This window comes from Oncorhynchus nerka, linkage group LG15 (genome assembly GCF_034236695.1).
Source record: "Oncorhynchus nerka isolate Pitt River linkage group LG15, Oner_Uvic_2.0, whole genome shotgun sequence".
NCBI lineage: Eukaryota > Metazoa > Chordata > Actinopteri > Salmoniformes > Salmonidae > Oncorhynchus > Oncorhynchus nerka.
In genome coordinates, this window is record NC_088410.1 from 43,287,163 (window position 1) to 43,299,250 (window position 12,088).

Consider the following 12,088-nt stretch of genomic DNA (forward strand, 5'->3'; position numbering starts at 1 on the left):
CCCCTCCTCCCAGCTGCCTACTGCACTGAGGCTAGTAAACACTGTCACCACTGATAAATCCACGATAATTGAGAATTTCAATAAGCATTTTTCAACAGCTGGCGATGCTTTCCACCTGGCTACCCCTACCCCGGTCAACAGCTCTGCACCCCCCACAGCAACCTTCCCAAGCCTCCCCCATTTCTCCTTCACCCAAATCCAGATAGCTGATGTTCTGAAAGAGCTGCAAAATCTGGACCCCTAAAAATCAGTAGGGCTAGACAATCTGGACCCTCTCTTTCTAAAATTAACCTGCCGCAATTGTTGTAACCCCTATTACTAGCCTGTTCAACCTTTCTTTCATATCATCTGATATCCCCAAAGATTGGAAAGCTGCCGCGGTCATCCCGCTCTTCTTACAGACCTATATCTATTCCACCCTGCCTTTCTATGGTCTTCGAAAGCCAAGTTAACAAACAGATCACCGACCATTTCGAATTCCACCCTACCTTCTCCCCTATGCAATCTGGTTTCCGAGCTGGTAATGGGTGCACCTCAGCCACGCTCAAGGTCCTAAACGATATCATAACCGCCATCAATAAAAGACAATACTGTGCAGCCGTATTCATTGACCTGGCCAAGGCTTTGGACTCTGTCAATCACCTCATTCTTATTGGCAGACTCAACAGCCTTGGTTTCTTAAATGACTGCCTCGCCTGAAAACTCTCCTTCCAGACTCACGTTAAGCATCTCCAATCCAAAATTATTTCGCAACAAAGCATCCTTCACTCATGCTGCCAAACATACCCTCGTAAAACTGACTATCCTACTGATCCTTGACTTCGGAGATGTCATTTAAAAATAGCCTCCAACACTCTACTCAGCAAATTGGATGCAGTCTATCACAGTGCCATCTGTTTTGTCAACAAAGCCCCATATACTACCCACTACTGCGACCTGTATACTCTCGTTGGCCGGCACTCGCTTCATATTCATCGCCAAACCCACTGGCTCCAGGTCATCTATAAGTCTTTGCTAGGTAAAGCCCCGCCTTATCTCAGCTCCCTGGTCACCATAGCAGCCCCCACCCATAGCACGCGCTCCAGCAGGTATATTTCACTGGTCACCCCCAAAGCCAATTCCCCCTTTGGCCGCCTTTCCTTCCAGTTCTCTGCTGCCAATGACTGGAACTAATTGCAAAAATCACTGAAGCTGGAGACTCATATCTCGCTCACTAACTTTAAGCATCAGCTGTCAGAGCAGCTTACAGATCATTGCACCTGTACATAGCCTATCTGTAAATAGACGACCCAACTACCTCATCCCATATTGTTATTTGCACCACAGTATCTCTACTTGCACATTCATCTTCTACACATCTATCACTCCATTGTTTAATTGCTAAATTGTAATTATTTTGCAACTATGGCCTAATTATTGCCTTGCCTCCCTATTCTTACCTCATTTGCACACACTATGTATAGACTTTCTATTGTGTTATTGACTGTACGTTTGTTTATTCCATGTGTAACTCTGTGTTGTTGTTTGTGTCGCACTGCTTTGCTTTATCTTGGCCAGGACGCAGTTGTAAATGAGAACTTGTTCTCAACTGGCCTACCTGGTTAAATAAAGATGAAATTAAAAATGTAATTAAAACTGTTCTTTTTGTACAGATCCTTTTGGAGAACGTCGGGAACCGAATCGGTGAAAGAGCCGTTCCAAGAGTTTTTATAATGAACCCAAGATAGACCTTAGCATGTTGTTTCCAATGGAAGCAAACAAGCTCCTATTGGCGCGTTCTAGCATTTATTAGCATATTTCTGTTAGGGAATGCCTACTCTGTGAAATGCGCGTGTGCAATAATTCAATTCGCCCATGCACTCCTTCTAAACAACACCGTTTTCTTTTGTTCTATCTGTGGCCGTTCATTTGGCATCTATAATTCATTGCAGAAACAATACACTGCATTCGGAAAGAGGCGACTCCGGGATGCTGGCCTAGGCAGAGTTCCTCTGTCCAGTGTCTGTGTTCTTTTGCCCATCTTAATCTTTTCTTTTTATTGGCCAGTCTGAGATATGGCTTTTTCTTTGCATCTCTGCCTAGAAGGCCAGCATCCCGGAGTCGCTTCTTCACTGTTGACGTTGAGACTGGTGTTTTGTGAGTGGCTACTTTGAATAATCTAAAATCTAAAATATATTTTGATTTGTTTAACACTTTTTTGGTTACTACATTACTTCCATTTTTGTTTCCAAATCGTTCCAATGGGAATTAAACAAATTAAAGGTGTTAACTGGGAGGAAATTGTGTTGGGAGAGAGTTGTATTTGTATTTATTATGGATCCCCATAAATGCTGCCGAAGCAGCAGCTACTCTTCCTGGGGTCCAGCAAAATTAAGGCAGTTTATACAATTTTAAAAACATTAACAACAAATTCACAGATTTCATAACACATCTTTTGCCCTCAGGCTCATCCTCTCCCCCTACCACATATCTTCAGTACTGAATCCATGTGTATGAAAAGTGTGTGTGTGTGTGTGTGTGTGTGTGTGTGTGTGTGTGTGTGTGTGTGTGTGTGTGTGTGTGTGTGTGTGTGTGTGTGTGTGTGTGTGTGTGTGTGTATGCATGTGTCTGTGCCAATGTTTGTTATGCTTCACAGTCCCCGCTGTTCCATAAGGTGTTTTTTAATCTGTTTTTTTTAAATCAAATTTTACTGCTGGCGTGAGTTACTTGATGTGGAATAGAGTTCCATGTAGTCATGGAGTTCCATGTAGTCATAGTTCCATGTAGTCATGGCTTTATGTAGTACTGTGTGCCTCCCATGGTCTGTTCTGGACTTGGGGACTGTGAAGAGACCTCTTGTGGCATGTCTTGTGGGGTATGCATGGGGGCCCGAGCTGTGTGCCAGTACTTTAGACAGACAGCGCGGGCATTCAACATGTGATAAATAACCTCTCATAAATAAAGTAGCGATGAAGTCAATCTCTCCTCAACTTTCAGCCAGGAGAGATTGAAATGCATAATATTCATATTATGAATATTGTGTACATCCAAGGGCCAGCCGTGCTGCCCCGTTCTGAGCCTATTGCAATTTTCCTAAGTCCTTTTTTGTGGAACCTGAACACACGACTGAACAGTAGTCAAGGTGCGACAAAACTAGGGCCTGTAGGACCTGATTGTTGATAGTGTTGTTAAGAAGGCAGAGCATCGCTTTATTATAGACAGACTTCTCCCCATCTTAGCTACTACTGCATCAATATGTTTTGACCATGACAGTTTACAATCTAGGGTTACTCCAAGAAGTTTAGTCATCTCAACTTGCTCAATTTCCACATGATTTATTACAAAACTTCGTTGAGGTTTAGGGTTTAATGAGTGTTTTGTTCCAAATATAATGCCTTTAGTTTTAGAAATATTTAGGGGTAACTTATTCCTTGCCACCCACTCTGAAACTAACTGCAGCTCTTTGTTGAGTCATTGACTAGACTGGTGGGGGTTGGGCTCTGGCTGGCTGGGCAGTCTGGCTGAAATTTGATACAGCGGATGTCTTAAAGACAATCAAAAGTCTTCATATTTTTCAAGGTTTGTTCATTTGTTAGGCTATTGTTTATGTTTATTATTGAATTATCTTTGATCTAGTTCAGTCATATTAATCTCTTAAACATATTTAGTAATGATCTCTTCCCTAGATTGATGGTTGTGAGCATTTTTGCTTAATTTGTGTTCTAAATAGAGACGGCATATCGGATTGTTTAAAAATGCAGGAAATGTGCTTTAGATGACAGGTTATCTCCCGTACGGACTCGGGAGAAGCGAAGGTCGAGAGCCATGCGTCCTCCGAAACACGATGCCGCTCAGCCGCACTGATTGTTGACACACTGTTCGTTTCACCCAGAAGCCAGCTGCACCAATGTGTCAGAGGAAACACCGTACAGCTGGCAACCGAAGTCAGCGTGCATGCGCCCGGCCCGCCACAAGGAGTCGCTAGGGCACGATGGGACAAGGACATCCCAGCCGCCTGCACGCCCAACACCCACCAGTCTATTTAATTGAAATTCGTTGATTCAACCAGTTTATGCCCAGTGGGATCTTGCAAATTGATTTATACTTCCCTATATTATTTGCCGATCTTACCACAGAGTTACAGGGCCAAAACTCAGAGGAATGTCTTGACAATACAGCAGGCCCAATCTGGTGAGATTTGTGTTGAAACAAAAACAAACAAACAAACAACAACAGCAATACACTCCTTCAAAAATGTCAGCATTCCATATAACATTCAAACTTCACCCAATGCCTCTGGCCCTTCTATTGAGGGTGATCAGATCTCACCAGAAAGTCAGTACAGGGGTCATTCAATACGATTAAGTGAGTCTGTTCTTTCTGTTTTCTTTCCTTGTACTTCTGACTCATTATATAAAAACATTTCAAACATTCTCTGTACCAGATTTACAATGTTTTTCAGTACATTTCTCATCAGGAGAACTTAAATCTGTGAATCCAAAATTCAGACAATAGATACTTTAGAAAATTGTATTTGCGTGTCCTTTAAGGTGAATCCTTTCTCACCCGTGAAGATCCTGCTAAAACCAAATAAGAAAACTACACACAATAAAACAGACACGGTATTAACAGCACTGACACATATTCATAAGTATAGACGGGTGGGTTGTGAGTGTAGGTACAGTTGAAGTCGGAAGGTTACATACACCTTAGCCAAATACATTTAAACTCAGTTTTTCACAATTCCGGAAATGTAATCCTAGTAAAAAATCCCTGTGTTAGGTCAGTTAGGATCACTACTTTATTATAAGAATATGAAATGTCAGAATAATAGTAGAGAGAATGATTTATTTCAGCTTTTATTTCTTTCATCACATTCTCAGTGGGTCAGAAGTTTACATACACTCAATCACTATTTGGTAGCATTGCCTTTAAATGTTTTAACTTGGGTCAAACGTTTTGGGTAGCCTTCCACAAGCTTCCCACAATACGTTGGGGGAATTTTGGCCCATTCCTCCTGACAGAGCTGGTGTAACCGAGTCAGGTTTGTAGGCCTCCTTGCTCGCACACGCTTTTTCAGTTCTGCCCACAAATGTTCTATAGGATTGAGGTCAGGGCTTTGTGATGGCTACTCCAATACCTTGACTTTGTTGTCCTTAAGCCATTTTGTCACAACTTTGGAAGTATGCTTGGGGTCATTGTCCATTTGGAAGACCCATTTGTGACCAAGCTTTAACTTCCTGACTGATGTCTTGAGTTGCTGCTTCAATATATCCACATAATTGTCTTGCCTCATGATGCCATCTATTTTGTGAAGTACACCAGTCCCTCCTGCAGCAAAGCACCCAAAGCACAACATGATGCTGCCACCCCCGTGCTTCACGGTTGGGATAGTGTTCTTCGGCTTGCAAGCCTCCCCCTTTTTCCTCCAAAGATAATGGTCAGTATGGCCAAACAGTTCTATTTTTGTTTCATCAGACCAGAGGATATTTCTCCAAAAATATACAATCCTTGTCACCGTGTTCAGTTGCAAACAGTAGTCTGGCTTTTTTATGGCGGTTTTGGAGCAGTGGCTTCTTCCTTGCTGAGCAGCCTTTCAGGTTATGTCGATATAGGACTCATTCATTTTACTGTGGATATAGATACTTTTGTACCTGTTTCCTCCAGCATCTTCACAAGGTCCTTTGCTGTTGTTCTGGGATTGATTTGCACTTTTCGCACTAAAGTACGTTCATCTCTAGGAGACAGAACGCGTCTCCTTCCTGAGAGGTATGACGGCTGTGTGGTCCCATGGTGTTTATACTTATGTATTATTGTTTGTACAGATGAACGTGGTACCTTCAGGAGTTTGGAAATTGCTCCCAAGGATGAACCAGACTCGTGGAGGTCTGCACATTTTTGGGGGATTGTCCCATGATGTCAAGCAGAGGCACTGAGTTTGAAGGTAGGCCTTGAAATACATCCATCGTTACACCTCAAATTGACTCAAATGATGTCAATTAGCCTATCAGAAGCTTCTAAAGCAATGACATACTTTTCTGGAATTTTCCAAGCTGTTTAAAGGCACAGTCAACTTAGTGTATGTAAACTTCTGACCCACTGGAATTGTGATACAGTGAATTATAAGTGAAATAATCTGTCAGTAAACAATTGTTGGAAAAATACTTGTTTCGTGCACAAAGTAGATGTCCTAACCGACTTGCCAAAACCCTAGTTTTTTAACAAGACATTTGTGGAGTGGTTGAAAAACAAGATTTAATGACTCCAACCTGTATGTAGGTGTATGTAAACTTCAGACTTCAACTGTAGGTGTGTGGGGGTAAAACGTAGGGGCAGAAACAAACATGGCCAGGCCTTTCTTAATTTGGGAGCTCCCTTAATGGCCAGATTCGGGTACCTTTACATGTGCAGAATTTCATTAACTGCTCTCCCAAGACAGCAGGCCTAAGGAAGCATTTCAAAGGGAGAGATACAGAATAATTGTTCAACTCTATGCTACATGTTCATCAGTCCTAAAAATGCTACATTCTCAATATTAATCAGTCCTAAAAATGCAATATTCTGTACTACTAGGCCTAAGTACCTCCTTCCTTTTTTCCAATCTAGCTTACTGCATTTTGGCAATAAGCCTCGATAAAACTATGCGTACATACAGCATAATCATACTGGAGACACATCAAGTGATACAGGGTCCCATTAAGCAAAATAGCCACCTACTAAACTTAACAATCCCAGAGCTCCTTTCACTTGGAATCTTATCATCTAGACCTGTTGCATTGACGTATGGCTAAAAGTTCAGCTTAAACAACTTTATTCTATATTTTGTGTGTATGATTTTTTTTTTATTAAAAAAATGAAACCTGCAAAAAGTTGGTGCTGGCCTATCAGCTCTTTCTTTTATTGTTACCCACAGCCATAATTATTTGGATCTACTTACTTCAATTTGGACAGTGTTTCAAGTCATTTTTATATGAAATTACTTTCTTACTTAAATCACTTGTTATTCAAAATGTATCGAATTGAGAAATAATAATTGGAAATTGTCATGTCAGGTTGACAAAATGGTATCCTATTCAATTATTTATACCTCTGTTCCAAATGTTCCACTGTATCTTACAGCCTGTTTTAGTTCATGACACTAAGGACACATCTTATCTTTGACCCAAACACCAGATGTGCTGGGGAGAGAGGAATGGTGACCTCAAATTGGATATCAGTCCCAAGCTTCATCCCTCTGTTCCCTTAGGAAGCGCAAACAATAGAAAGCAAATGCTGTCAACACTCGTATTAACAGTGTGACCTTGTGTGGAAACTTTAACTTCAAATTACTAAAATATTGTATGAGTGGGTCTAATCCACAAATTGCCACCAAGCTAAATCTATGACGTTAAAATGTATATTTATTCTGCTCTATCTGACTGCGCAATCCACTGTCTCAGCCCAACCATTATTAAAAGCATCTAGACATTATCTCACATTTATTTTAGACTAACATTTCATTTTCAACAGCAGAGATTTGTGTAAACCTTGCTGTCTGTCTCTCCGACATTTTCAACATGGTTTCATTATTCAAATTTGATCTTCTGCTCTCCCATAGTAATGAACGTGTTGGGAGTCGGGACGAGACAGACAGGCAGGCAGGCAGTGTTTCTCAGCTAGTCTAAATCATGAATCAGCTGGCATCATTTTTATGGACATATACAAAAAAAAGGTCATTTCAAAAAAGGTAAAAAGAAACAAAGCTAATTTGCCGTCTTTCCAGCTTCAGTTTGAAGTGATTATGTTACTGTAGCTGTGTTGGCTAGCTCCTCAGAACAACCGTGTCCTAATGAGTGAGCACATGTTCTATGCCAGGCGAAATTGCGCCTCATTAGCACATTGTTATGGGTGTATCCAAATAAATGTCACTAGTGTTGGTGTTTACATACTGGAGAGGGAATGCAAAACAACGACGCTGGACAGAGTGGAATCAGGTGTAACAAAAAGGCAGTTTATTTCAAGTCAGAGATATCTTGTCCTGCAGTTTATCGTGCACGGACCTAAGCATATGGCTCTGTATCGAGTCAGCTAATTAGGCTGTTCAGCCAGAGTTTACAGCAGAATGTATACACAGAATAGTGTAGGTGGAGTCTCGTCGTGTTGGTCTTCTGACTGGTCCTGAAGAGTTGGAGGCGGGCCTGCTCTAGCCAGAGCAGGAGCCCCATTGGTGCACAGCAGAGTCCTCTGCTCTTGGCACCCGACCAGTAGAGGGGGGTGGAGTGTGAGTGTGCGTTGCTCATGAAATGTTTGTGTGTCAAGGAAGCGTGAGATAGGGGGAACTGGCAGTATCAGCGTTAGGCTAAGGTGTTTCCTGTTTATGCAGGAGTGCATGTAGGGTTCAATGTCAGTGAAATAGTTTGGCACTCTAAGCTCGTTAGTGTTGCAGGATGTTCTTTGTATTTTGCAGGGGAGTATATTTTGAGTGATGGCAGCCATGTGTCCTTCCCTTGAACTGTTTTGTGCGAGGATAATTATGTTATTGCACATAGGCTCTAGACTTGATTGAGGACACTGGGCCCAGAGTTATCTGAGTACATCCGGTTTAACCAGAGCGTTGGTCAGCTAGTAATGCTTAATATTATGAATATTTATATAACACTAGAAAACAGCTTAAACAAATGCAAATGCAGCTAATTTGCTGTTATTCTGGCTGCACTTCTTTACCTGACTGTAAGTTAGCCGTAGTTGGCTAGATAGCAAGCAAGAGATACGAACATTGCTCGCCAGTATGGCAATTGAACATTTCGAATGAACGACTGGGTCGCGTCCATAGATACAGAACAAAAAGACTTAAACGACTGGGTCGCGTCTCTAGCAACCCTAGACTATATCTTGTGGAAGGATGAAATAGTATGAATAAATTAATCGACTTCGTCTCGGGCCTAACAACACCCATGCCAATATAGTTTATCCTCTAAACACCGGCTTCTCTGGCATTATCACTTAATTAGAGTGCTTACTAAAAGCTACTAATAACATAACTATGAACCATACTGTCAACACTCATTACACCTGACTTCAACTGATGACCATGAATCATGTTTCTGTAAAAACATTGAATTATTTCCTTATTCTACTAACCTGTGTAAATCAAACGAGCTGTACCATTTATTATTATTATAATACACTGTTTTCTGATCATCTTTTTCAAACAAAGAAAAAAATAGTGATAAAAAAGTATGACTGCCTTTATTTTTAATGCAGCGTGTTTGTGTTTAGTACACTTGTCATCTGTCATTTCAAGGTCCTACATTCAGGTCTCAAATGGACTCCAGGGTTAACTCCTTGCTAATACAAGCAATTTAGCTGAAATAAATCGTTATTTTTCTGAAACGTTGAAAAGAATGCCAAAACTCTTTATTTATATACATGAAAGCACACATTCCTTTGGTTGTCAATGCTGAGGACTTTTAGTTCTGCATAGGCATGAATCATTTTGTACACTGTGGCACAAGAAACAGGTGCGAGGAGTCCGAATCAGAATGATATTCCCTATCATAAAATGTCATCAAGACACGATTCAATATTGAGACAATTATGTCATCTCCACAATGACTTATTAGATGTGACTTTTCCTAGAATGGGAAGTTGATCAGGGGTCCGGTGCTCAGAGCTGAAACAGCAGGTGCAACTGCTGACTACATAGAGGGACCTGGTCAGTGATCCTAGATCAGCAATGCTACCCTGAGACACTTTGTGAATACAGACTTGAATTGTATGCATGTAAGTAAGTAGGGGCGGGGAGAGGAGTGTACTGCAGGTGTGTGTGGTGGCCTGGCTGGTCATTTGTTAGTGGGCTGTAGCCTCAAGCCCTCTCTCTTCCAATGAGCCAGTGCCTGAGTATCTAAACATAAATCTGTGGCAGTAATTCTGAGAGAACAAATGGAAATATTTGTGCAATCAAAAGGGAATATTCAGAAGGTACAGACCACACCTTCAACTGTATATGTTTAAGCTATTTAATGGTGTGAGTGACAGACAGGAGTTGGGGTCTCAACATGACCCGCTTTGTATGACACTTGGACTTTGCATGTCACATGTGACTGGATCACAACCAGTCATATCTAGTCATCATAAACGCAACATTCAGGGAATTTCATTAATTTGGACATTTGCTCAGTACTTGAAGGGTGAATAGAAAAACTCACATTAGACCTCTTTGAAGGTGACAGCACATTAGTACAATCTAGTGGATAGAAAATTGTACAACACAGGTTATTCTGTAAATGCACTACAATTCAGCCATATGAGACTTGACGCAGGATTAACATTGGTAACTTCAACCCATGTCAGATTTAAGAATATTCAATACCTGATTGAACAGACAGTACCAACACATACATAAGCATAATAATCCAGCCTGTGTCACATTTTTGACACTTCATCCAAAGCTTTACCTTGAAAAATGTAAACAGGCCTAAAAACAGGAAATGCTAGCTGAAGTGGATGGTCACAGTCACTTTCATTACTTATCAAGAGAAGAGGGGGAGGCAGGAGGATAGGGGGTTTCTTCAACCTACACCCATCTATCCACTCTCTCTCTCCCCCTACGCCCACATCTCTCCATATCTCTCCATGTCCAATCTGTCAACTTTCAGTAAAAACCACACTTGAAGCAAATGTAAACATTGAATTAAACCGATTTAATCAAAGGGCAGTTGAACAAGTGTGAGCAAAATTCAGTATGAGGGGGATAAGGCAGTTGACCAACAGCATAACAACTTCCCCTAATGTATCCTGGCGAGAAAGCGATAGCACGATAATACCACACGCCATGAGAGAAATTGTAAAGACACACCTTGTGAGCATCATGCCTAACAGGAAGTATAAAGAAGAGACTTTCCTTGAAGGATGGGGATGGAGAGGAGGGTCTCAGCTGAAGTCCAAGAATTCTGATATATTCTGTCCGGTTGTCCTTCAAACAGGCCTGCAGGTGCCATCAACCAGCCTACTGTACATACCATCTGTGAGTGAACTGTGAGGATTGATGAGAGAGAGAGAGAGAGAGAGAGAGAGAGAGAGAAAGTGAATCAATGTTGAGCATTCCATTTAAAATAGTATAAAACTGTTCTAGAGTCATATTGTCTCAGCACAGTGGGGTACAGCAGGGTTGGAGAGATATGCAGACTTACAGTCATGGGGCCAGGTTTATTTTCATCAGGGTGTTGTGGGAGGTGGTAGTATACAGGACTTTGAGAGCATAATTTCCACTGGATTGGGCTGAGTGACTGAACTGTGTGAATGGTCCTGTCGGTTGGTCGCTGTGTGTGTGTGTGTGTGTGTGTGTGTGTGTGTGTGTGTGTGTGTGTGTGTGTGTGTGTGTGTGTGTGTGTGTGTGTGTGTGTGTGTGTGTGTGTGTGTGTGTGTGAGTGAGTGAGTGAGTGAGTGAGTGAGTGAGTGAGTGAGTGAGTGAGTGAGTGAGTGAGTGAGTGAGTGAGATCAGTAAGTAATATTAGACTGATTCCGTATCATTGATCATCAACCTACCAACAGGTGAGGATCTTAGTTTGATCATTTTCTCACAGCAGGAAAAGAATCCTCCAGAAACAGAAAAATTGAATTATTGTGTGGATTATAATTAATTGTAATTTTCCTAAGGGTTGATACGTTTTTAGTTAGGACAAATCAAGTCTGACATTTTAAAGTGGAAATTCCAAACTTTAGAAGCCTTTTTAAACCTCGAACATGACTACTGCCTAAGTCATGTTCACAATTGAAGAGTATTGCCTACGTCTACCTTTCAGTGAGCAGGAAATGATCTTGGTGACATATATCCATACCAATAAAAAGGCTTATTTCTAATTTACGGAACATTCAGAACACAAACACACACACATGTCAGCCGTGACTATAGCTTAATTAGATATTGTTGCATATGTAAGCATAGCCAAGTGCCAGATGGGTAACCATTTACAGTAACCGCTGTTCATTATTACTCAAGTCAATAAACATCATCAGCCGGCAAAAGATTGAGCTAAGCTGACCTTTCTGCAGCAAGTAGCAAGCAGCTTAATCTTATAGCAGGTTAAGGGACTAACTTACTTCCACTAGCTACTACTAGCTAGCATGA